The 27,526-nt window shown below is 40.3% G+C and overlaps 1 protein-coding gene across 9 annotated transcripts in view; it reads left to right on the forward strand.

The window, feature by feature from the left end:
• The window catches only part of SIPA1L1 (signal induced proliferation associated 1 like 1), a 381,563-nt gene that overhangs the window by 47,902 nt on the left and 306,135 nt on the right, over positions 1 to 27,526 (forward strand). The window contains exon 1 of one of the 9 annotated variants that reach the window (XM_073348517.2): positions 996 to 2,570. The exons of the other annotated variants lie outside the window; for them this stretch is intronic. The gene's annotated coding sequence lies outside the window, so the exon portion shown is untranslated. Of the gene's footprint in view, positions 1 to 995; positions 2,571 to 27,526 lie in introns of those variants that run through there. 9 annotated transcript variants of the gene reach the window in all.

The following is a 27,526-nucleotide window of genomic DNA, read 5'->3' on the forward strand; positions in this document are numbered from 1 at the left end:
GAAATCCATTCTTTATTTTGCTGTTCTCCCTCCTGCCATTCCTTATAATCATTAACTCGATCATTTCATGATCACTTTCACCCAGTCTGCCTTCCACTTTCAAATTCTCAACCAGTTCCTCCATATTTGTCAAAATCAAATCTAGAACAGGCTTGGCCCTGGTAGCTGTCTCCACCTTCTGAAATAAAAAATTCTCCAATCCATTCCAAGAATGTATTGGATAATCTGTGCCCTACTGTGTTGTTTTCCCAACGTATGTCTGGATAGTTGAAGTCCCCCATCACTACCAAGGCCTATGCTTTAGATGGTTTTGTTAGTTGTTTAAAAAAAGCTACATCCACCTCATCCATTCTGCCCCTTCCCCCTGCCATCTCGCTCTGTTCCACACACGATGAGCCCATTATGCCCCTCCCCCGTCTCCAGCCGCAGCCCTGCAATCTTGCTCTTCCTCCCGTCTCCAAGACCTGAGCAGCTCTGTCTCCCTCCTCCCCCCCACCCACAAGGCGATAGGTGTAGTTTGACCGCTATATTTGGGGCGGTAAAGTGCGCCCACGCACATGTGCGTGCTGAAGCCAGTTCCCTTGGTTCTCTGGCTCTCGCTCTCCGCCTACAGTGCTACCTGGGCTGCTGGTGCTGGGGGGGGGACAGGATGGCATAACAGGGGAGGCCCCAGCTGCTGCTGGCAACAACTTCTTCAGTGATGTCCTTGCTGTGGTGCTGCTGTGGTTGGCTCCTTGCTGGGGTTGCTGCTGCCCAGGGAATGCCACATGCTGGGCTCCTGTATCCCTCCACCCATTCCTGTATCCCCTTCTCTTCTTACCCCCACACGCTCATGGTTGTAGAGGAAACAGGTGGACCTTGGGACCCAGGAGATGGTGTCCAGCTGCTGAGGTAGGACCCAGAGCAGAGCTGCTCTGTCTGTTCCTTGTGACCCGAAACATGCTGTGGGGAGGGGGAGAACGCAGCATTGGAATGACAAAGCCCTCTGCTCCCTCCCCACCCCCGGATGAGCAGAGCAGGGTCAGGGTATGGGGGTGCCCATTTTTCCTGGGCCCCCCAATTGGCTGGGGAGCCTGGGCACAGGCCCCATCAGCCTACTGGCTAATCTGCCACTGATGTCAAGTGCTGACAAGCTTCTATGTGTTAGAGAGTTCTTGGGTACTGTACTTTTTGGGAGATATTAAATACTCAGATATCTTTTGATTAAAAAATATAGCTAAACATACATTATGAAAACATTCTTGAAATATTAGAAAATAATTTTCAAATCCAGAAAGTAGAAACTCCAAGCTCAGAAGCTACCCTATATCTATTTCTTGGCAATGGAGAAGAACTGGATGTGAAGATAAAAGTGAACCTTGGAACCAGGGATTGAGCTAACTTGAATTTAGAGTAATAAGGAAAGAATGGCTTTTGAAATTTGCACCAGTTGAGGATAAAGGACTTCAGGTAAGCAAGTTTTGAGGACTTAACTAATGTAGTGCCTGATTCTGCCACCCATGCTCACTTTTAGTAGTACGTTATTCTACAAGGAATTGTATTGAAATGAACAGGCTGCTTTCAGAGTATAGTATTACTAACTGTGAGCAGAACTGAAAAGATTATATCACTTATGACAGAATTGTAAGGAAAATGCAGAGAAAATTAGTACACTGGCTTCTGGGAAGTTGTTCTTCATATCTTGTCTGTGGACCCATCACATTTTTCTGTCCATGATATCCAAACCACTGTTTGAGAGTATGAATCAGAAATAGACTGAGAATTCTTACAGTGAGTAGATACTTCCATTAACCAGTTGTTGTTCCCTTCAAAACTTTTTATCCTTCTCATTTTGACATTAGAGACAGATTAGGAATTACAGTTCCTCCAGTCCTCAATTTTCTTTAGATAAAATTGAAATTTGACTAATACATGAACAATTTGTTTTTGTTTGTTTTGTGGGGTAGGCAAACTGTAAATGGTCATTCCTTAATAAGAAATGCATTTTCAGATTTGGGCCTATGGGGCTTTCTTAGCTTTGACAGGTTGGGGTTCTCTCTGGGTTAATATTTAACTGACAACAATTACTGCATAGCACAGAGGGCCTTTGTGTGAAAGAGGTCTGATTTCTTCATGGCTTGCCAAAATTTTGTATATGGGTTGGCAATATGCATGCCCAGCTTTTGATGAGATTTTATATGGCAGAAATTAAACCATAAAAATTGAAGTAAAAACACCGTATTATGAGGTCTGTTATTAAAATTAGTCTTCTAATGTAAAAGCTACATGCAGAATATATGTTATGGAAAGTATCTGAGAATGATTGATGACCTACTTTCATGCTTAAATTTTAGCCTTTTTGAAACAAATTTAAAAATGAGATTTTCGGAAAGGACAAAGGGAAGTTAGACCTTTCAGTGGGAATTGAGTGTCTCTTTATTATTTTTAACTCTTTATTTTTTTGCACATTTCTCCCTTGAAGTGGGGCTATCCAGGAAACTATGATCTATATGATTTTGTATTTCAGAAGTGGTTTGAGTTTGCAGGAGCCTTGTCTTCACTGGTAATCTACCAGTCCAGTAAACGGTAATGTAAGTGGGCTCTGCATATCATCCAGTGTTTTTGTCCATAAGAACTATGGCCATTTATATATATATCACTGAAAATGTGTGTGTTCTGAGGAGGGTAAAAATGGGGAGAAGATGACCGCTTCAAGATGCGGGGACATAATGGACTCCCCCTAAAGGGTCCTCAGGGAATCCAAAATTGCTTGTATAAGAGACCATATTCCTGCGAAGTATATCTTCTAACATAAATTTCTTTATACCATGACTTGGGTATTCCAAGTGATGTAAATTCTGAGACCATAGACAAAAAAGCAGTTTAGCTGGAGCTTGATAGGAAGCTCTAAAATTAATGTATGTTCTGAGATAGGCCACAAGGCATACCTTATACAAAGATTATTACAATAGTGTGTAAGGTGTGAATACAGGGAGGCATTCCATCACACGCAATTTGGAATAATCCTTCTGTTTGATCTCTCCTTTTTAAAATAATCCTAGCTCTTTCCCCCCCCCCCCCCAGGTTTAGTGAATCCACTTCCCTTTCTGTGTTTGAGCATTATTTCTGTAAGGCTGAAAACTTGTATGTTAAATTTTTTTATTTAAAAAACACACACACAAGAAAACACTGATACTTTGAGGCAACCGAACTTGGAGAATATACTGCAAAGTTTGCCTATTGTCCTTAACTAGTGAAAGTGCCGGGCCCACTGCGTCAGAGATAGTGACTAGAATCTTAAGCTAGTAACAGATGGTGTGTTCTTGAGTGAATGTGTTCAAATGAAAGTCAGATCAAGAAGAGTTGTAATGAAATTTGATGTGTTTTTTTAGATTTCAGGCAGGTAGGCTTTTCTGCATATTATATTAAATTCCTTTTTTCCTTTTTATATTCATTTTTGTTGACATTCACTTCTGTTTGTTAAACCTACATACCAGGCTGTTGTATTTTGGGTCTATTGAGCAGTAAACACTGCTTTTTAGAAGATGTATTTTGTAACAATATATTTGTTCCTTAGTTTTGTTGTGAAAAGGAACAAATCCTTTGTTTTGTGGATTTCCATATGTTCTTGGAAACTAAGCATTAGCGATACCATTAGCATTGTAGATATCATTGCATTTGAACACATGTAATAGATATAAGACACATGTACAAGATGTGATGTTGGTTGGTGGGAGAGAGTTGATCATATTGTTCCTTTTTATAGACACTTTGTAGCAAGAACACCCCCACGTCCCAAAAAAACAAACAAAAAAAACCCCAACTACTTTAAATGTAAGGAGGAACGAACAGATGCTCCTAAAAAGAGCTACATGTTAGATTTGTGCTATGCTGGGAGTGGATATTTTATGTAAAATGGTTCTTGGCAGCTTATCAAATAAAATACAACAGGCTAAATCTTTGAAAAGGTGTTAAAAATCAGACCTGTATGTATAGCTCAGTCAGGAGAACAAGAGCCTTAAATAAGGAACTGAAATAAATGTTACTTAAGTTGAAAAAATAAAAATCATTGTTGCATCTTTTTACTAAAGGGAGAAAAGAAGCGTGTCCTTGGTCATTTGTTTCTGTTTGTACTTTTAAATTATGGAGATGGCTGAGCTTTACACTAGAGTTGCATTAAGCATTGGAGTACGCTGATTTGGAAGGTTGGAGAAGAATGGAAAGAAGGCTGAAACTTGTATAATCTTCTGTATCCCTTCATTTCAAAATGGTTGGTTATGAAAAAATATGCAGTCCTGGAGAAAGCTGCAGCTTATCTGTAGCAATACAATTAAACCACAAGTTGTAGCAAACATCTTATTTAGGTGCTGATAGGTGAATTAAGAAGCCTGACTTCAGGCTTCAGCTTTTAAAAAATTTGGCCTCTGTGGGGAAATACCAACACAACAAGTTGCAAGAGATAAGTCATTTCAAATAACTGGAACTTGATTCAAACTCCTTTATAAACTTCATATTAAAAATATTTTTAACTATTGGATATTTGAAATAACCTTACAAAGTCCTCCAACAGTCTTTAAGTTTCATAGTTTGATACAAAACAATCCCTTCTCCAGTTACTTATTTAAGTTAAAGACATTTAGAAATTGGAAATGGCAGAAAATAATACTATAAAATGTATAGAAGAGTGCATCTCTGAGATATGTGCAGTGGTTTCTGGTCAGATTGGTTTCAGAGTAGCAGCTGTGTTAGTCTGTATTCACAAAAAGAAAAGGAGTACTTGTGGCACCTTAGAGACTAACAAATTTATGTGAGCTGTAGCTCACGAAAGCTTATGCTCAAATAAATTTGTTAGTCTCTAAGGTGCCACAAGTACTCCTTTTCTTTTTGGTCAGATTGTTAAACATACACCTTTGTATTAAAATTCTCATTGGTTTATTTTTTAGTCTACTTTTTAAACAAACCAAAAGTCATGAATATAGTGTAAAATTCTCCCCAGGACCAAAGACTGACACATGGCCATTTACATCACTCTGCATCAGTCCTTCATAGATTGATGCACATGGCCACATTATTATGGGGGCAGGCCAGTTTGTGGATCTGTGTTTATATGGCACCTGTACACCGTGCAAATTGTGTAGAATGGCAACAGGTGCTGTTCTAATTAATAGTACCTGCAACAGAAGGTGGATGTACAGCACCCTCACACTGTTCTTGTCCTGGGACTGTGGATTTCACTGCTCCTCCACACTACAACTTAACTTCCTAGCTATTTGAGCATAAATTAATGTAAGAAATGGTGTACGTTTTTATTTTATGATGATTAAAAGTTTTGAAGTTAATATATTTTCAGACTTTTTTTTGTATTTAACCATTGGGTGTCAGATCATAATTCTAAATATAACTGTGTGGAAAAACTTCCCACCATGTACTGCTTTTGAAGAAAGGAGATCTCTCAATTTTGTTATAGTTTTCAATTTCAATACCTGTATGGGATTTTAAATTTAATATGTGGCTTCTCAATTTAAACATATAAAACTGTTTCACAGAACTGTCAAGGGGACAGTTTGTCCAGGCAATCTTTCTTATAAGAGGTTTAATTTTTTTGCTTTTTGTCTGTATTAAGGAAGTTTTTTGTGTAGACAGGATGATCTGTCTCCAGTTGCTTGCAATGTCTGCTATGTATATCTGAGAGAAGCAGCAGGATACTTATTTGTTCCTTGGCGAAAGCAAGGAAAATGGTTACCTTTTTGTTTTGATACAAACCAATGAAGTAAGTGTGTGTGTGTCTGTGTGTGAGAGAGAGAGAGAGTGTGTTTGTACAGTACGATTTGCTTTTGGTTGTTTTTCCCCCCCCTCCTGGTTCCCTTTCGTTGTCCATAGCTCTGTTATGTTCTACTGTAAGGCACTTTCCTACACTGGGGCTAAAAACATGTTTCTTGTACACAGAGGTGAGTTTAGTATTGTTGGGCAGGACACCAACATATTTCTATGTTTTCACTCCCAAGATATTTTCTGCCCCCTATTATCCCACCATGCATATATAGTTGGCTAAAGGGTTTTGGGTAGGTTAGCAAGATGATTAATTGGAATATGTATCCCATATTTAACTGATTTATTTTACAATAAAAAGTGTGTGTTACATATATGAGATTTTCAGGTCTTCCATCCCAGTCAGATGTTGCTGAAGTGAAGCTCAGCTTTCTATTTTTCAACATTATCAACTTGTTTGTTTTATGTTTCCTAGGCTGTCTTTGAAAAGAAAAGGGCCAAAAACCTGTGTTTAAAAATGAAGTTGAGAATCACATCTAGTTCATAATAGTCATGGATATCTGTGGCATAGTCTTCAGAGAGTCCAAAGGCTGGCTGTGGCTGAACTGGTTTTGAATATTGTTCTGCATAGCTATCCAGTAAAGATTGGGACAAAGTGTTAAAATCAAATTTAAAACCCTACAATTTTAAACATAATTTGTCCCCATCCAAGCTGGCTAGCTATACAGTGGTTAAAACAGTGTTTTAAAATGAGTTGAGCAAACCTTAGTTGTAGGCCCAGTTGAGATGGAGCCAAAAAGAATGCTGTCTTGTGACTGGAAACATAGGAGTGAGGTGTGATCTCAAGGGTTCTGCTCCTGACTCCGCTGCAGGCATGCTGTATGTCTTGAGGAAAGTCGCTTTCCCTCACTTTGTTTCCCCATTTATAAAAACAGAAAATTACCTCCCTCCCTCACAAGAATGTTACGAGGCTTAATTCATGTTTGCAAAGAGCTTCTGGAAACTTAGGTTAAAGACCCTACATAATGCCTGACTACATCTGTGCAAGGTGGTGATAGATAATATGAAGGAAGAACTAGATAACATGACATTAGCAGTACTATGAAATTTATTTAGTGTTTGATTTTTTAATATATTTTTAAAACATTACCTTTAAAACTATATTTTTTTCAATTCCTTGAAAATCTTTCATGCCTACATCCATAAAGAAGCAAAAAAGGGGACAAGTTCAATTTTTTTTAATTTGTAGGTCAGCTGATGAGGTTTGTACTGAGACTCTTGGCTCTTCTTCTATCTCTGCTGACTTTTAAATGTTTTTGTTTTGTTTTGTTCTCCCATTCAACAAGGGGAGACACATTCCTGGTGTTTTGTTGATATCATTTCTAGAGCTAAAAGTGTCTGGTGAAGCTGCTGCTTTTTTTGATTTTTTTCATGCTAATGACATTTTTTAGCTTTTTTATTAGTCCAGTGGTCTTCAAAGTGGGGTGCGCGCAAGACCATCCCTGGGGGTACGTGGTAGGAGGAGCGCCGCTGAAGAAGCGCTGCTGGCACGGCGGCAGCTGTGCTCTTGGACCTTTGATTCTTCGGCGGCACGCCGGTGGCAGCTCTTTTTTTTCTTTTTCTTTTTTTGTTGTGGTGGTGGTGGTGCAACCTACGGGGCCCCAGCACCACTCAGGTTTGACCCAGCGGTCATGATGATGGGAGTCTGGGTAGGCCAAATTTGAGTGAGTGGCACTGTAATCCCCTGAGCCGGGTCACAACTCCACTCTTACAAATTTGGTCCAGTAAGAGGAGTGGGAAAACCCTGAGCGCTGCTGTGACTTCGGAGGTTGCAACACCCAGAGCTCATAACCAAGCCCAGCCAGCCGCACAGCACAGGAGCTGCCACTGTGGGGTGAGTGCCAGGCAGGACCCAACCCCCCCAGGGGGCAGAATCCAACTGAAATAACTCCAGGGCTCTAGCCCCAGACTTTGTACTGGGTTACAACAGGCCATAAACATTTACAAATGAGTCCTGAGCCTAAAAAGGTTGAAAATCACTACTCTAAACCTTTGACTCTAATCCCCCTTGTTTTTCAACTTTGCTCTTGCCAAATTTAACAACTTGTGTGGTTAAAAATTCCTGCCTTTGCTGAAAAAAAAGGTTAAATACAGTTCCTTTGAGTGCCAGTCAAGACCACTCCTGACTCTTCCAGTGAGGTCTTCGCAGGTCTCTGCCCCTTCCCTGGGGCAATGTAACTGAAATTTGGGCCAACACAGAATAATTTTCAGCCTTTCCTCATCCTAAATGTGAGTCTTGAACTTTGGTCCCCAAATGTTTGGCACTTTCCAGGATTGGGTGATAAAGTAATCTTAAATTTTGTGATGGGTGGGTTTTGGGTTTTTTTTGTATTTTAGGACTATTTAGGTTTGTTTCACTGATGAAAAAGATTCGGGTAATTTAATCAGATGACAATATTCAAATTTCTCCATTTCATGTAGTCATTCCTTTGTTTCCCTCTGCTGGGTTGGAACTCAACAGATGTAAGGTTCTGCTGGATGCAGAAATTAATTTAAAGTTTAGAAACGTACTGTTCTGATGTAAAGGAAAGGATTACATGGTCCCCTGTAAGCTTTAAGTCAGGAGAATCATGGGTTATTTTGTCAAAGGTGTGTAGTTTGATAGTTAAGCATTTACCATACATTCTACAGACCGTAAAGATTGAGTAATGGCAATTCTGGAACATGTTTGGCAACAAAGACAAACCAAGACTACTTTCAAGTAATTTATATGGGAGCGTAACTGTGTAAGGTTTTATGACTCATTTGTAGACTTTACTCTTAAAAACCTACTTTGTCCACAGTTAAGCTCTACTCCCTGAGAGGAGCAGGGAACAAGTTGATTGGACAGTCCTCAGGTATTTAAAGATATTAGATTATCTCCAAAGTCTGTTCAAATTCCTCCTCTAAACTCACTATTTGCTCAGCCTTTGGTTACCAACCCCCACTCCCAAAGATATGCTGGAATCCATCTTTAAATTTTAATACAGTTTAAAAAAAAAAGAGAAGAGGAACTCATCATATGCACCTCTAATATTAATAACATTTCCCAATCTTTGGGTAGCAATTCTTCTTGTCCTTTACCATCTCTCCACATCCTGTTTGTCCCCTTTACTGTGGAAAGCTTAATTTAGATTCCACATTTCTGGGAAGAGGGATGTGTCATTTTAGTTATCTGTAAAATGCTGTGTGCACCTCTGGGACTATATAGTAACTTTAAGTCACAATTGTGTGTAATGAGGCATCTACGCAGCTTCTGGAAAAGTGCTTCCCAGCCCAGATAAACAGACATGTACTAGCTGTGCTTGTGCTAGTCTTCAAAAACAAACAAACAAAAACAAACAAACAAACAAAAAAACCCCGTAGTGTGTGGCCATGGTGGCATGGGTATCTGCTTGGGCTAACCACCCAAGTATTTACTCAGGTGGTTGGGTTGGGTGTACTTGGCTGACTAGCCTAAACCACCACCCTTGCTGCTACAGCCACTATTTTTAGTGTGTGCGTTCGAGCACAGCTACTGTGTCTGTCTACCTGTGCTGGGCAGCATGCTTTCAGCTGCTGTGTAACCAAACCTATGGTGACTAAAGTGTGTTTCTAATTTGAAAGACATTTTCTTTTTTGGAGCCGGGGAAGAGGTTGCATTGGAGAATAAATGAAAAGTTTTGCATTTCAAAAGAGCATTTTAATTATGGCCACAATGTTAAACATTCTTACCTGACCTACTGGATCATTTTTAGTTTGGGTACAGCAAGTAGAGGGAATTATACTGAACATAAAATATTAGTATTTAATATCCAATATTATTATTTTTGTGAAACGGATTTCTGTTTATATCCTTGTTGGCTTTTTATTTATTGAGCCTAGCACCAACTCATAACCACATATGGCTGGGTCCTCCACATTGAGCAGGTGTGTAATGTAACAGGAAGTATTTAATCTTGGTCTAACTTTTGTCAAAACTGTCACCCTGTCTAATCCTCTCCCCCCATGTATTCCATTGTCTTCAGTGTGGTTGCTTTGTACAGTTATACAAAGAGCTGAGATGCCACTTACTATCTATACCATAGACCAATGACCATTGTGTTTGTTTATGTAAACTGTCCTTTGGCACATAAGGCCTCCTTTGGTTTCTCAAAGAATTTTTGTCATCATAAAAGTGGGAAGCACTTTTCCATATTGGTAAATCGGCATTTCCCCCATCAACGTTTATTGCACCAACATTTTTTCTTTTTTTAAACATACTCTGAGACAATACTAGTGGGTGCATTTCTTGGGTGATGAAAAGTGTGCTTCAGTAGCCTAATATGGCATACCCTATTGTCTTTCAGCAATAGGGTAACATTGTGAAAAACACTTAAAACCCATTTTCAAAAGTGATGTTGGTTTAAATTGTTTTTGAAAATGGAACTTAGAGTCCAAAATCACTTAAATGCTTTTGAATATTGTACCCATAGTTAGTAGCACTTTTTTTTGCCAAAAAACCACAGTCCCTCATTTTCCATAGATTTGTTTCTACCCTCTTCTTGCTCCCTTTAGGAAGGCTAGTCTTGGAATTTGAGAAACATTACCCTATGTGAGTGTTTCTCAAACTTTAGCAACCCGAGAACACCTATTTTGATTTAAAAATTTTCGCGGACCCTCTCAAGCCCCCCACTCAGCCCGAGGCCCTGCCCCCACGACATCCCTTCTCCCAAGGCCCCCCCCCACCTCTTCCCCCCCCCTGCTCCTCCTCCCACCCCCAATCTCTCAGTGCTTCCTGCATTCCTCTGAACAGCTGTTCCCTAGCATGCAGGAGGCACTGGACCGGAGGGGAGGAGTTGATCAGATGGGCTGGCGGCCCCGGACATGATTCTGCCCCCTCCCCTGAGCACACCTCGTCCCCACTCTTTCTCCCCCCCCCCCCAAGTGCCTTCTGCACGCTGCTGAACAGCTGTTCCCCTGTGTGCAGGAGGTGCTGGGAGGGAGGGGAAGAAGTTGATCAGTAAGGCCTGCGGACCCCCAGGGATCTGCAGACCCCCATTTGAGAAACCTGATATAATTTGTATATGCTTTTTAATTTTAAATATGCTTTTTTAATAGGTTGTTGGATGAAGGTTTAAGTATGACACATTGTCTGTCTTAGACCTTGATTTAAACCTGTTATATCCCAAGGAAATGCATTGTAGTCTAGTTTTTGATGAATGTTTGTCTCCATCACAAAATCACCGTGTCTCATGGATTTGTAGTCTTTGCTCAGGAGAGATGGAGGGACAGGACTATTAGAAATGTTGCAGTCCAGGATTGTGATGCATTGACAAGACTATGTCTGGAGTTGGGGAAGCTTGCGGAGATTTATTTTGTCAGTGCCATTAGTTAGTTCATGAAAACTGAACTCTAAGTTCAAACTCTCCCAAATATTTTTAAAGTACACTCTCAAAAGCTACAGTCTTGCAGGTTCTGTTGAACTTTCTGTAGAACATTGTAGCATTTGAGATTTTTAGCAAAAGTTAACTTGGCACACAAGAGGAAGGAAAGATGGAAAGACATTAAACAGTTCACTTCTTTCCGGAGACTATAATGGCTCCATTATATTTTATGTTGCTGGCAACACTTTAGCGGTGTTTTATGGTATGAAGAAAAGTTAATATATTAAACAGAACAGAGAATGAGAAAAATAGGAAAAATAGAGATATATTTGCTAGGAAAAAATATAAAAAGATGGTTTGGTCTGTAAAATTTTTTGTAATCAAGCATTTTATTGAAAATTATTTTCAGTCAGGTTATGTGAATACAGCAATGACAGCAGTTTTTTATAGCTTGAATTTACTCTAGCTGTTCACAATAATCTAGTGATGATATTACTAACAGACTACTAGGAGCTGCTCTCTCCACTCTCCTTCCATTATTCTCAGCTGCACAGTTAGCAGATGAATTTAAAAGAATGGTACAAATTGCATGTCTTATTTTTTCAAATGGAAAGGAAACAAAATTCCTGTGTAGATGACTATTTTAACCATTTTTAAATTCCCTCTTTGTTAAAGTAAGACACTGGCTATTTGTTCATAATTGGTATATTGGATTACAGTAAACTTAAACTTCCTTCCTGAAAGGAGTAAAAAATGGACAATACCATATGTTGGAGAAGAAATAAAACTGAATGTACTCAGTGAGCAGAACAGCAATACATTTACATTATTTAAAGAAAAGAAAAATGTACATTGTTCAGGCAACATTCAGCACTTCTCAAGATCATCTGTTGCAACATTTACCCACAGAAGGTAGTAATATTTGCCAATTCAGGTAATTGTACAGGGTAATTTCCAACCATGCCATAGTTTAAAGGCTAGTTACCAGGAGACTTCTGAAGTCTAATTTATCACTAGCTACTTGACTAAGTTAGTTACTCTACTGCACCTTGATGTTTTTATTTTTATTATATTAACGATGACTTTCATATTAATTTCTCTGAAGCTCAAACATTCTGTGAATGTGTTTGCCTGAATGGTAGCTTTTTTGCTGTGTGCTTTCTCCAGCTAAACCTAGTTACCTCCTACTTTTCCTGAATGTTGTTTAATGAGTAGAGGCGCAGTAACAGTAGCTGATTTTAAACACATTCACTGAAATGAGAGAGAATGTTATGTACATTGGCTGAAGATAACTGACATTTAACACAATAGCTAAAGTAACTATGTACCACAGTAGAAAGAACGAGGAGTACTTGTGGCACCTTGGAGACTAACAAATTTATTTGAGCATAAGCTTTTGTGGGCTAAAGCCCACTTCATGAGATGCATGTCGTGCATCTGATGAACTGGGCTTTAGCCCACGAAAGCTTATGCTCAAATAAATTTGTTAGTCTCTAAGGTGCTACAAGTACTCCTCGTTCTTTCTGCTGATACAGACTAACACGGCTATCACTCTGAAACCTATGTACCACAGTGTAGACGCAGGGAATGGTGTTGCTGTTTGGTAGATTGCTTAAAGGGGTTCCTGAAGGTTAAGTAAGCTTTATAGTAGAAAGAATGGATGGGCAGAGAGCTGGGCATATAGTGAGGAAAAATTATGCACAAATATTTGAATAACTTCTAACTAGAGTTTTCTTTTGACTGTGTGTACGCTCTTTGATTTTTAAAAGCATTGTTTGGGCAAATATTAAGAGAGAGAATTTTGGATCTACAGCAGAGATTCATTTAATCACAAAATGTAAAATGGTGGGCAGAAGAGGCCTTTTATGGTAAGGTCATTCAGTCAGTGAATGGAATGAGACCAAGTGACAGGTTTTGGTATTCTTTATTATAAATGATGAGCCAGCATAAAACTTAACTGTTTAATTGTAAATATTAGGCATTGAGCAAACAATGTGAACCATTTATAGGCTGAAATTCATATGCACGGAATATAAACTTTCAAATTGTGATGACTTCATAAAAATCAGTGTCTTTGTGAACAGAGAGAAAGATTAAGTTAACCAAAGATTGTTAATTGTGAATTGTTGGCCCACTTCCTCTCAGCAATTATTGCCCTCTGCCATTCAAATTATTTTGCAAGTTGCTTAGGGCTCGTTGCTTTTTATTTTACCCCATTTTGTCTCCTACAGCTTTTTAAAAGGACATTAGTTTTGTTCTCTCCTTTTTATTCTGACAATGTCAGTTCTTCCTTTATTTTTGAAATCCAAACCAGAATATTACACTGGTAACTTTAAGCTGGGGTGAAACCTTAGAAATATTGCGATTGAAGACTAAAATAAGTCAGAAATTATCTGGCTTTAAAGTTGACCTGCAGAGGAAAGATTGGGCTTGTGTCCTCATTTTGCTTTTTTATGTCTTATAAAGAGCCTGAAAATATGTGCTCCCATTCTGTTCCAAGTATAATTTAAATAAATGAGTCCTTCTTTAAACCAATGACATTTTCACCAGTCTTTTGAATTACTAACCTATCGTAGTTCATCTGAAGCATACTTGTTTTAAATATATTGATATCTATGTATGCAGTGGTGTTGTAGCTGTGTCAGTCCAAGGATATTAGAGAGACAAGGTGGGTGAGGTAATATCTTTTATTGGACCAATTTCTGTTGGAGAGAGAGAGAGAAGCTTTCAAGCTTACACAGAGCTCTTCAGGTTTGGGAAATTTACTCAGGGATTGTCTACACTGGCAGAGTTATAGTGCCGGCAGTTACAGCGCTGCTCAGAGAGCACTGAAGGGAAACTGCTGTTTTGTGTTCACACTGGCAGCTGCCTGCGCAATAGAGTATTCACACTTGCGGCACTTGCAGCAGTATTCAGAGCGATCATTCTGGGCAGCTATCCCACAGAGCACCTTTTCTCTTCTGCCGCCAAGAGTTGTGGGAAGACGGAGGGGGTCACAGGGCATCCTGGGTCCTGTCCCAATGCCCCGTAATTCATTGCTTCGCATTGCAGCAATCCCTGTGCTTCCATCCGCATTTGGCGCCATCTTTCAATGATTTGTGTACTGCGCACCCTGCCTCTTTGGGCTGCAGCAATGGATCCCGAACTGTTGACCAGTATGCTGCTCGCTCTGACCAACACATCATGAGTGGCAGTGGAGTTATTCCTTAAACTACAAAGGCAATAGGAGTGCAACATTGATCTCCCACACGTACTAGCTACGACACGAGATTGCTTGTGGCATTCATGGAGGTGTTGACCACAGTGGAATGCCACTGTTGGGCTCGGAAATCAAGCACTGAGTGGTGGGATCACACGGTGATGCACGTCTGGCATGATGAGCAGTGGCTGCAGAACTTTCGGATGAGGAAAGCCACACTCATGGGACTGTGTGATGAGGTCGCCCCAGCTCTGTGGTACAAGGACATGAGAATGAGAGCTGCCCTGCTGTTGGAGAAGCGTGTGGCGATTGCACTGTGGAAGCTGGCTACTCCAGACTGCTACTGATTGGTCGCTAACCAGTTTGGAGTGGGGAAAATCGACTGTTGGGCTCGTGTTGATGGAAGTGTGCAGGGCCATTAGTCGTATTCTGCTCTGAAAGACCGTGACTCTGGGGAATGTGCATGACATTGTAGATGGCTTTGCACAAATGGGCTTCCCTAACTGCGGAGGGGCAATAGATGGCATACATATTCGAGTTCTGGCACCAGACCACTTAGCCACCGAGTACATTAATCACAAGGGATATTTCTCAATGGTTCTCCAGGCACTTGTGGATCACCCTGGGCATTTCACTGACATTAACACAGGCTGCTCCGGAAAGGTACATGATGCATCTTTCAGAACACTGGCTTGTTCAGGAAGCTGAAAGCAGGGACTTTCTTCACAGTCCAGAAGATCACCACAGGGGAAGTCAAAATGCCCATTGTGATCCTGGGAGACCCCACCTACCCCTTAATGCTGTGGCTTATGAAGCCATACACCAGGAACCTTGACTGCTGCAATGGGTGGTTCAACAACAGGCTGAGTAAGTGTAGAATGACTACTGAGTGTGCTTTTGGCCATTTAAAGGCCTGCTGGTGCTGCCTATATGGGAAGCTGGACCTGGCTGATGACAACATTCCTAGGCTTATAGCCGCGTGCTGTACACCCCTTAATACTTGTGAATGGAAGGGTGAAAGCTTCATTCAGGGTTGGACTGCAGAGGCTCAGTGCCTGGAGGCTGAGTTTGAACAGCCAGAGACCAGAGCTATTGGAGGGAGACAGTGCAAGGCCATAAGGATCAGGGATGCCTTGAGGCAGCAATTTGAAGCTGAAAGTCACTAATATTTGTTGCTGTGCTCGGGAGTGCAGTGCTTGTGATGCTAGGCGGTGATTGGTGCGGACAATGCAATATGTGGGTTAACATAATTGTATGTTGCTGCAGGGGAGGGTGGGCGCGGAGCTGCTCGGTTTGCAGTGCTAGTATCGCCTGGAGCATGTCTGCTTGGTGTGCCATAACCTTTAAGAGCTGCTCCGTGGCTTCATTCTGGCGTGCCGCATTCTCCTTTCAGTCCCTCTTCTTGCTGTCCTGCCACTCCTTCAATTCCTGTTTCTTGGTGGCTGAGTGCATCATAACATCACGCAGAAAATCTTCCTTAGTTCTTATTGGCCGCTTTCTAATTCTGCGCAGCTGTTCAGTCGCTGATAACAAAGAGGAGGCTGGGCTCCCAAGGTCATCTCTGTTAAAGTTTAAATGCAACATTTTACAGAAGCAATATTGTTTGCAACACAGAGAACACTGATTCAGTGGTTTAAAACACAGCCAGTACACTCACACCTGTCACTAACTGGCTAACCCCAGGCAAGCATACATGAGCCACAAGACCCCCAAAATAGTGAGTAGCCCCAGGGGCAGGGTAAATGTGTTCCTGGACCCTACTGTACACTGGGCACGTGGTTCTTGGGGAGAGCCAGCACTGTAGTGGGGGCCTGATAATCATTGCTGTCTTCACACTTTCCACAGGATGTGATTGTTATGGAAGATATCTTGCTGCAGAGGGTGAGCAGGGAATCAAGGGGGAGGGTCTTCTCTAAGCCTGTGGCTTCCGCCCTGGGCCCTATGCCGCTCGCCTGTGTGCAACAATGCTATGTCCCCTTCCCCCCCATGATGGCAGAGTGGCTCAGGGAAGTTACCGTTAATGGGGGAAGAAACAAAGCAGCTTTGCCAAAGAACCTGCGGCAGCGGATTGCCCAATATCTCCACGAGAGTTTCCTGGCGATCTGAGGGAGATTCCCGTAAAGTGAGGGTGTCAATGAACACCCTGTTCCGCCACTCTGACTAGGCATGCAGTGGGAGACAAGCCTAGTTTCTGCAACCCTCCTGCCCCCAACAACTTTCTTCAGCAATTCCCAAAATCAAATCCACTTACTAGGGGCCTCCTCTCCTGTTTGCCCTTCGTGAACATCCGACAGCTGTGACTGGCTAGCCTCCTCCTGGATAGAAAACAGCTACTGTCTGCATGCATCTCTGACGTCCAAGTCATCCTCTGCCTCTGGGTCCCCCTCCTCATCCACATCCTCATCCAAGATTTCCTCCTCCTGGCTCGGTCCACTGTTGATTGGCACGCGAGCCACCGAAGTATCCACGGTGGTCTTCATAGTGGAGGTGGGGTCGCCGCCGAGTATCACATCCAGCTCTTAATAAAACCAACAGCTTGTGGGCACAGCGGTGGTTTGCCTCCCGTGCCTTGTGGCAGGCGTTCCACAGCTCCTGCACTGCAATGTGTCCTGGCCATGGCCACTTTCTGTCATGCATTGTGAAATCTGTCTGTAGGTGGTATAATTCCTACAGCTGCGGCTGGGACTGAACAGCCTCTTCTCCCCAAATGCTGATGAGGTCCAGCAGCTCGGCATTGCTCCAAGAGGGGCATAGAATCATAGACTTTAAGGTCAGAAGGGACCATTATGATCATCTAGTCTGACCACCTGCACAATGCAGGCCACAGAATCTCACCCACCCACCCACTCCTGTAACAAACCCCTAACCTATGTCTTAGCTATTGAAGTCCTCGAATCATGGTTTAAAGATGTTAAGGTGCAGAGAATTCTCCAGCAAGTGAATCCTCCATGCTGCAGAGGAAGGCGAAAACCCCCCAGTGCCTCTGCCAGTCTGCCCTGGAGGCAAATTCCTTCCCGACCCCAAATATGGCGATCAGCTGAAACCTGAGCATGTGGGCAAGACTCACCAGCCAGACACCAAGGGAAAAATTCTCTGTAGTAACTCGGATCCCACCCCATCTAACAACCCATTACAGGGCATTGCACATATTTACCGCTAATAGTCAAAGATCAATTAATTGTCAAAATTAGGCTATCCCATCATACCATCCCTTCCATGGACTTATCAAGCTTAGTCTTGACGCCAGATGGCCACCTGGAAAGATGCACTGAGACCACTACATGCATCACCAAGCAAACAGGAAGAGGATTTTAAAAATTACAAAGGAATTTACATGGTGGGGATGACGGTTGGTCACCTGAGTGTAGGGCAGTAGAGTTCAAACCGATGACCAGAGAGGTGAGAACAGGCATTTTGGAACGCCTCCAGGAGGCCAGTTGAAGCACTGTAATTCTTTTCCCTTATTTGAAGGGAGTGAATGTTTGTGCTATGTGTTTTTGTTGTTATACTAGCAAGCAGGTTGAAGTGCTGAGTACTGAGACTCATTAGTTATGGAGCTATTATAGTAGCCAGTCAGAGTAGAGAGATTTGCACAGTTACAATGTGGTTACAGATGGGTAACTTTTTGGTGGAGTTATTTTTATTTTTGCAAAAGATTTTGTGGTGCTTATTACCATAATATTTTGTGTAACAACAAACGTGCATCAAAACTGTGTCTCAACAAGTAAACCTCTCCTTCCTTCATTTTAAGCTAGTGTGCTAGTGACTGAGGCCTTCTATATTGGATGTCTTCCCTATATGGCTTTTTAGGGAGATGCTTTTTCTAAGAGATTTGCCTCTCAGCCATGGTGAAGCAAGTGGATAATTTCCCCTCTTTAGGAAGTCAAATAACATCAGATAAGATGCAACAAAGAAATCAAGAACTGCTTGCAAAAAACGTATTCAGCAACTTACAAAGACTTCTGTGTTGTCAAAGGTTGCAACTCTGCATCCTCACTGGGTTGCTGAAGAGCTACATATGGTCATCCATTCTGTATTGATGTGAGAGCTGGGCATTTAAAAAGAACGCTGAGATAACTCAAAGTGTTTGAGTGTTGATGTTAAAGAAGAATGTTAAAAATTAACTACTGGTAGATAACTATGAATGAGGTGATCAGAAGGATGAATTTAAAAAGAGCACAATTAATGGAGAACTTCTGTACGTAACTTTTTTTTTTGTGGGCACATTGCTTGTTGATCACAGAGCAACCTGATTCCTTCACTCATACTATCGGGCAAGGTTGCAGGCAAATCAGGAATAGAAAAAAAGAGCCATCTATGTCAGAAAGGAGAGTGGAAGTTGTATGATTGTGTTGTCAGTGAAAGATGGAAGGTTGTGGTTCACAACCTCTGTACTGGAGATGTCACTTGAAGACCTCACAGCACCTTCTGAAGGTGTTAAGATTTGGGGTCAACCTGTTCTTCTACTGAAGTTTCATGCTCATGGATATCTATATTCCAACTGAATGTTAGCGAGTGAGATGGGGCATATATACAGGGATGGCCCTTGAATTAGCTGGGCCTCAGCTCACTCAGGGCTAGCCTTTGAGGATGGAATCAGGCCCTGAACTAGATCTGGAGTTTGACTCATCACCCAATGCAGAGTGTGGAGTACTGGTGATCATGTGTTAATTCCTGCTGTCTCCACGCCAGAGGCACGCTGCGTTGTGATGCTGCATCTTCCAGATGACCCCCGAAGTTAGACCCAGGTAGTCGTTTGTAATAGACTAGATTTGATGTGATAAAACTAGGGCTGTCGATTAATCAAAGTTAACTCATGCGATTAACGCAAAAAAATTAATCATGATTAATCCCACTGTCAAACAATAGAACATCAATTGAAATTTATTAAATATTTTTGGATGTTTTTCTCCATTTTCAAATATATTGATTTCTATTACAAACACAATACAACATGTACAGTGCTCACTTTATATTTTTTATTACAAATATTTGCACTGTAAAAATGATAAACAAAAGAAATAGTATTTTTCAATTCACCTCATACAAGTACTGTAATGCAGTCTCTTTATCATAATAGTGTAACTTACAAATGTAGATTTTTCTTGTTTTTACATAACTGCACTCAAAACCAAAACATTGTAGAACTTTAGAGCCTACAAGTCCACTCAGTCCTACTTGTTCTGCTGATTCTAAGACAAACTAGTTTGTTTACATTTAGGGGAGATAATGCTGCCTGCTTCTTATTTACAATGTCACCTGAAAGTGAGAACAGGCATTCGCATGGCACTTTTATAGTGGCATTGCAAGATATTTATGTGCCAGATATGCTAAACGTTCGTGTGCTCCTTCCTGCTTCAGCCACTGTTCCAGAGGACATGCTTCCATGCTGCTGATGCTCGTTTAAAAAAAAAAATGCATTAATTAAATTTGTGACTGAATTCCTTGGGGGAGAATTGTGTATCTCCTGCTGTTTTTCCTGCATTCTGCCATATATTTCATGTTATAGCAGTCTCGGATGTTGACCCAGCACGTTGTTCATTTTAAGAACACTTTCACAGCAGATTTGACAAAATGCAAAGAAGGTACCAATGTGAGATTTCTAAAAATAGCTACAGCACTTGACCCAAAGTTTAAGAATCTGAAGTGCCATCTTAAATCTGAGAGAGACGAGTTGTGGAGCATGCTTTCAGAAGTCTTAAAAGAGCAGCACTCTGATGTGGAAACTGCAGAACCCAAATAACCAAAAAAGAAAATCAACTTTTTGCTGGTGGCATCTGACTCAGATGATGAAAATGAAAATAGTCGGTCCACTCTCCTTTGTATCGTTATTGAGCCAAACCCGACATCGGCATGGACGCATGTCTTCTGGAATGGTGGTTGAAGCATGAAGGGATATATGAATCTTTATCGCATCTGTCACATAAATATCTTGGGACGCCGGCTACAACATGCAAATGCCTGTTCTCGCTTTCAGGTGACATTATAAACAAGAAGCAGGCAGCATTATTGCCTGCAAATTGTATCCAAACTTGTTTGAATCATAGAAGGTTAGGGTTGGAAGGGACCTCAGGTGGTCATCTAGTCCAACCCCCTGCTTGAAGCAGGACCAATCCCCAATTTTTGCCCTAGATCCCTAAATGGCCCCCTCAAGGATTGAACTCACAACCCTAGGTTTAGCAGGCCAATGCTCAAACCACTGAGCTATCCCTCACCCCCCTTTGTCTGAGCGATTGGCTGAAGTAGGACTGAGTGGACTCATAGGCTCTAAAATTTTACATTGTTTTATTTTTGAGGGTAGGGTTTTTTTATGAAATCCTACATTTGTAAGTTCAGTTTTAGTGATAAAGAGATTGCACTACAGTACTTACATTAGGTGAATGGAAAAATACTGTTTCTTTTGGCTTTTACAGTGCAAATATTTGTAATCAAAGTGCTCACTTTATATTTTGTATTCTCTGTTGTAATTGAAATAAATATATTTTTAAAAATGTAGAAAACATCCAAAATATTTAAATAAATGGTATTCTGTTGTTGTTTAACAGCACTATTAATCAAGATTAATTTTTTTAATCATGCGATTAAGTTTTAAAATCTATTGACAAATAAATAAAACGTGTGGCTTGCAGTTGTGAATAGATACATCAGATAGAGATGGGTGTAGTTGTTTGGTCAGTTTAAGAGCGTAGAAGGGATTTTTAATCACTACTATTATGAGGGCCTCTTGGAACAATAAAGGTGTTGAACAGGATTTTGAGACTGTGAACTACTTGGCTCCTGGGAGCAGGTGCCTTCAGTGATGGGCAAGGTCCCATTTTCAGTCAGTTTCATATATTCTTTCCTCTGTTTAAGTCGAGTGTTAGCCAGGTCCCTACTTTATTCAGGCCTGTGTTACTAGGGCAATTGTGATTCCTTGAACTCCTAAATACTATAATAGTTGTAAACCAGCTTGAGTACAGGTATTTTCATAGTGTATGGTCAAGTAATAACTATACAGGCACTATGCAGATCAGTCACAACCAATCAAAATAAGAAATTTGAAAAAATTGTAGGTATTGATTAGTAACTATTCTGCAACCTTTCTCTCTTGCTGACAACAATGTCATTTCAATATTTATCATCAGTGTAATGCACAAAATGGTATAGGTGGTTTAGACAATAATTATTGCTTCAGAGAGCATGTCTTACTATATGTTTGTCCAGCACCTAGTAAGGGCCCTAATCTTTATTTAGGTGTCTGGGTATGCAATGATGATAATATTTAGTAATGTCTGGTTCTTAGAGTACAGGTTTTAAATCATTCCCTGAGGGATACAAAAAAGTAACTGATTTTAGTATTCAGATTCCTAAGTTCAAGTGCAATATTTCACAATAAAGTTAACTTTACTGTGCTGCAGCCAATATTTTATATATGTATAGGTATTGATCATGAAAATAGTCTTTACTTATTCCATTACTTTTCAGATTTTTAAAAATGGTATGAATCTACCATCTGTGAGGTGTTTTTTGGAAATATGTTGTCTCACTTGACATGTCTAATAAGTAATATACTGCTTAACTTTTTTTTTTCAAGCAATAAGCTGGGATAAACTTGTAAAGAAAGATTGTTGCTGCTCATCAGATAAGAGAAAGCGCATACACTATATTGTATTGGTGACTACTAGAATAAGGAAGTTTCTTGAGGTTCATTTGCTCATCAAGGTGGAATCAGTCTCTTCATTGCAGGCTAGCTAGATTTAAATTATAGCTGAACCTTTTTATGGGAGGATCTTGTAAACTGGGTCAGATTGCTAAAATGCTTAGAAGTTGAAAGCAAGTCTTGCCTCTTATTTCTGAATTGGCATCTAAAATGAATAAGATTAGCTATAAATTGAGCATTGTATAGCGACAAGGAATGAATGAATGGGGAAAAATCCACTCTTGATCCAAACTGTCCAAAAAATTCCCTGCAAATAACACTCTATGCTTGACCTCGGAGTCCCTTATATTTATAACTGTCAATAATAAGGAAAATAAAAAAGCTAAACACAATAACCACTTAATAGAATTCTATCCTACTGCCTACAGGAGTTCAGAGCTTATTAGTGTGAGGAATTCAATTATTTTCTCAGCTGAGGTATTATGAACTTTTTGTCCACTTGTATTTCAATAGTTCATACTTGTTAGCTGTATACATTTTAAAAAAAAAAGAGAAAAACATCAAACAGGCCACATGAGGTTGCTATCTTATACACTTTGTTCAAGGATATCTAAATCATATACAAGGCATAGTATAACTTTCTCCTATGAGTCGATAGCAGTACTGTCTGAAAATATAGATATACTCAACTTTAAATGAGTTTTTCTCATAAAGCTAGGGGATTTGAGAACCAGCAATCAGAAGAGCATGGCAGTTGGAGACAAACAGGAACAAAATTCAAATAGTGCGATAGATAGCCCCTGGTGGCTGGCAGCTGGATTCTGTATCTGAGAGTAGCTACTCTTTTTTTCCTTTTTGTTCTATAGTAATCCCTAGTAGGGTCCCTGTCATTTCCAGCTGTTTTTCAGGATTCTAGGCTCTTTGAAGTGAAAAGCCTGGGTGACTGAAGAAGCAGCTGGAATTGAATAAGCCCCATGTCCCAAGCCAACTTTCTGTGGACCATGCTTTTGGAACTTCTTCCCTGTATCATCTCCAGAATCCACCATTTCCCTCCCTACTCGTAAAACCCTTGTTTATGCTTTTTCAATAGCTTTTATTGCTGCAAGCCCTTCTCCTTTTTGGCCTTCAACCTATAAAAGTGGGCAGCTACAATGTTCTGAGGCTTGGTCTACACTAGGAAATTAAGTCGGTATAACTGTCACTCAAAGGTGTGAAAATTTACATTTCTGAGCAACACAGTTAAACTGACTTAACCCATCGTGTAGACAGCACTAGGTTAAAGGGAGATTTCTCCTGTCACTGTACCATTTTAAATATAGACAACCTCTTAAAAGCACCATGTTCAGAACACGCTCTTCACATTACTTCGCTAGTTAACTATCTCCTATTGTCCTTTTTGGTGTCAAGATTCATCTCTTTACCTTAAAAGCCCCAAGTAGCTGTGCCTGTGTTTAATATTTCTTTCAATCATTGTCTGAGGCTCCCGATTCTGCAAAGAGCTACGTGCAGGTGGACCTCTGCACAGACTCCCATTGCAGTCCATACAGGTTGCTGAGATCTGCCAATACAGATTTCACTGAAGGATCAATGCAGAGGGGACGTTTTTGGAGGTGGATGGGCAGGGTCGGCCCCCTCCCCCACACATTTGCCGCTTGGATTGTACTGAGCATGCTCACACGAACTGAAGCTCAGTAAAACTGCTGAAGCTGGCTGCCCTCATTCCGGGCCCTCCCTCCAACGATCGGCAGGCATGGGTCGCTCTGGATCAATGCCTAAACTTCTTCTATCTTCCTTGTTAATTTCTCCTTTTTTGCTCCTCTGTTCCCAGTTTTGCAACTTCTTGCCTGCTGCCCTATGCTTCTTCTCTTTATGCTCTAACCAATTTCCCATTCTCTTCACATCCCTCTTTTAAAACCGAGCTTTTCAGTAATCGGCCAGTGATGAAGCATTAGTCATTTAAAGATTAGACCTTCACCTGGTGTACTATATGTATGTATCTGCCTTGCATTGCCTGTGTTTGATTTACATTTTAAATTCCCTTGGGCAGTGACTGTGTTCCTTTCGAGTGTGAATGGCACTCAAATAATAAACCTCTCACCAGAAACAAGGTCATTTTAAAACATTTAAATCTTTTCTCCATTACTAAATCACAGCAGAAGAACTTCCCTTGACATTTTAAAAAACACTTTTTACATGGGCATTGGAAGTTGGCTTTAGTGGAACTTCCTTTCTTAACATTTTGTCATATTCCTAATGTTTGTTACGTGAATTACATATTTTGTTGTAGTTGACTCCACCATCAGTTTTCTGTATATGCCTGCATTTTCTGTGTAAATCTGAATGTTTTTTTCTTATGTGTTGAAACCATTTTTTCCCCAAGTTTGACAGTTCATTTACTTTTTCAGTAACAGAAATTTAATCTTTGCTGGAATATGTTCTGTTACATAACATACTATCTACCATACTGTCTCTGTTCTGAGCTTTTTAGAAGATTATATGGGTTTCTATGTTAATAGAGAAAAGAATATTGTAAAATGGAATGAAGTATTTCAATGTACTGTACAAAACTGTACAGAGTGGACTTACATTTTAATTCTACCTTACTATTGGAATGAGTGTGAGGAATGTAGTCTTAGTGACTAATATTCAGTCAAGTTGGTTTGCTGCTGCTTTTGATTAAGCTAATACTGAGGTACCATAATCAAATTTTGCTGGTTAATTCTGATTTCACACACTCGTACATTATGGTCACTGGAAACCTCAGATGTAGATATTGAGCTTACAAATATGATAAATTTATTAAAATGGGCCTTGTGGAGGTTGTAGTGCTCAAATTATTTACCTTGAATATGTATTTTTTTTAAAAATGAACTCTTGATCCTGAAAAAGTGTTTCCTTAACATTTTTATCAATATTGCAGCCATAATTTAAATTTTTACCTAGTAGCTATGACTTGGATTGGATTTCTTTGCGTTTGCACAACTGTATTTTGATTGATCCCTCCTCTCTGTCTGCCCATCAGTTTCTTGCTTGCAAGAAGAGAATTGAAATGTGCAAGAATCTAAGGAATATGATTATTTGGGTGACTCATTTACCTAAAAAGTGACTGAAATAGATTCAATGGTCATAGACACTGTATGACTTAAAAGGGATCCTGGTAATTTGACAATCATGGCCCGGATATGCAACAGTGATCATGATTTGGGAGTGTCTCATTTATTAGATGTCCAACTTGTAACACATTGAAAGGGCCTGATTTTCAAAGACTGAGGGCTCAGCAGTCAGCACCTAAATATTGAGGTACCAAAATTGCTATTAACTTCTGAAAATCTTGGTTAAAACATTTAAAGAACAAATCCTTGCATATGTTACAGATAAGTCCTTAACTCATTAACACTGAAACTATAATCTACTTTTGCTTTTAGCTGTTTACATTACTGCTTATCTTAATTTTTCTTCTTTTGGACTCTAACCTTAATTAGGTATTTCATCATGGTTTATAGTTATTTTCTCATAAATGTTGTGTTAAATGTGGGAGGCAGATGTTGATTGGGGTAGTTGGGAAGTAAGTTTCCATTTCTGTTGTTTTAAAAAAAAAAATCATGGAAACACATTTGTGTTGATCCTGAAAGTTTAATTTTAGAAATCCTTAAATTTAGGCCATATTTGATGGTATGACTTGAAGTAAAAATTCAGTACTTTGGTTGCTCATAAGTTTGGAACAGGTATACAGGTAAACTGGAGAGAGAATGCTTTGTTTGTTCTTTATAAAAAATCAGAACAAGCCTTAATGCATTATTTGCTTTCCTGAAATTGAATAAATGCTGATATGAAATCTCCCTTCCACTATTTTTCGCTATTGGCTGTTCCTGCCATATCATTCCTTTCTCAGGAGGGGTTAAATTCCATTCTCATAATGTGAATGAGAGGAATGTTGGAACAGAAGAAATTGAGAGAAAATACCTTTGTTTTGTCTTGAAAATATATCAAATTTTAACTAAATTGTGGGGTCTTTATTTATCTTTCCTTCTATTAATACAAGTAGAGCCCCATAAGCAGAGCATCTGGATTTGATTTTAAACTCTTGTAATGATTTACAAGAATTTTTTTAGTTCATGCATGTGATCTCTGAACATTCTAAAACTAAACCCAAACCACAGCTTCCCTCTTCCTTGTACTACCGTCCCCCGAAGACCCTCATCTCCAGATGAGGATGGAGGGTAGGAAGACTTCAAGTTAGAAAGGGTTTTTTATTTTGTTTTGTTTAAAACTAACAATAATACAATTTTCAGTCACACGATCTTTCACCCCTACTGACTGTTGGAGTAAAATTTTCAGCTGGCCTAAAATCCGTTTCCAATTTTGTGCCTGCAAAAATATTTACAAACTTGTGCAGAGAATTCAAATAGATGTCTATCCAATTAATAGTCTTGAACACACAATATAAGAAGCTGTTCCTGAAAATATAGTCCTTGCTGATACTTTTCAATAGATTGTAGACTTAATTTAATTCTGACTTTGATGGTGAATACAAGGTTGAGCTGAATGGTGGACATAGTTGTGAAGGCTTCATTTTGCCCTCAAGTCAAATGAATGGAAATGTATCACATTTTTGTGGCACTACAGAGTAACCTGTAATGATTTTATAGTGAGAAATTAATAAAAATGAAAAAGTAGGAATCCTGTTCAGTAAGAACTTTTGGAAACTTTGAGTATAATTAAAGATAAAAAAATTTAGTTCTTTTGGACTTTCTTAATGGGGATGGAAGCACTTGTGGGCCATAGAACAGCTCTCTGAATGTATTGGGGCTGGTTTGAATGTACTGGGGCTACTCCATGCAACATTTAGGGCAGAGTTGAAAAAATTGGCATGTGAAATTTCTAATTCTTCTTCGAGTGCTGTCCCTGTGGGTGCTCCACTCTAGGTGTCGGTGCGTCCCGGCGCCGTTGATTGGAGATTTTCGGTAGCAGTGCCTGGTCGGGACGCAGGTGCTCAGTTGGTATCTCCCGTCTCGCTGGAATCTTCCTGAGTGCCTGCACCCCACTCAGTTCCTTCTCAACCGTCCTCGGCTGAAGATGGGAGTTGGGGCAGTGCTGCTCCTCTCCCCTGGTCTCTGTAGGAAAAAAGTAACAAAGAATATAGAAATAGTTATTCATTACATCCCAGTTGTTTCCCTTCCTTTAGTGTAGTTACATAGTTAATTAAAAAAACAAAAAACCTTTTTGCTTCAGGCTTGTCTCCCACTGAGACGCTCTCCCCTGCCATCTCTAATTCACAATGCCAGGGGCTTCAGGATTCAAAAAGTGTGTTTCCTGTCAGGACGACATGCCACGGTCAGATGGGCACTCACATTGTGTGAAGTGCCTCGGGGAAACCCACATCCCTGCAAAGTGCCTCCACTGTACGAGCCTCATGTCAAGGGCTCGGCGCGACAGGGACCTGCAGCTTAAAATTATTCTGATGGAAAAATCCCCGCAGCCGCTTTCAGAGTCGGGGAAAGTTAAACCCACTCCTACACGCTCCCTGGCCAGATCCGAACCAGTTGGGAGCGTTGC

This window comes from Lepidochelys kempii, chromosome 6 (genome assembly GCF_965140285.1).
Source record: "Lepidochelys kempii isolate rLepKem1 chromosome 6, rLepKem1.hap1, whole genome shotgun sequence".
In the NCBI taxonomy this organism is placed as follows: domain Eukaryota; kingdom Metazoa; phylum Chordata; order Testudines; family Cheloniidae; genus Lepidochelys; species Lepidochelys kempii.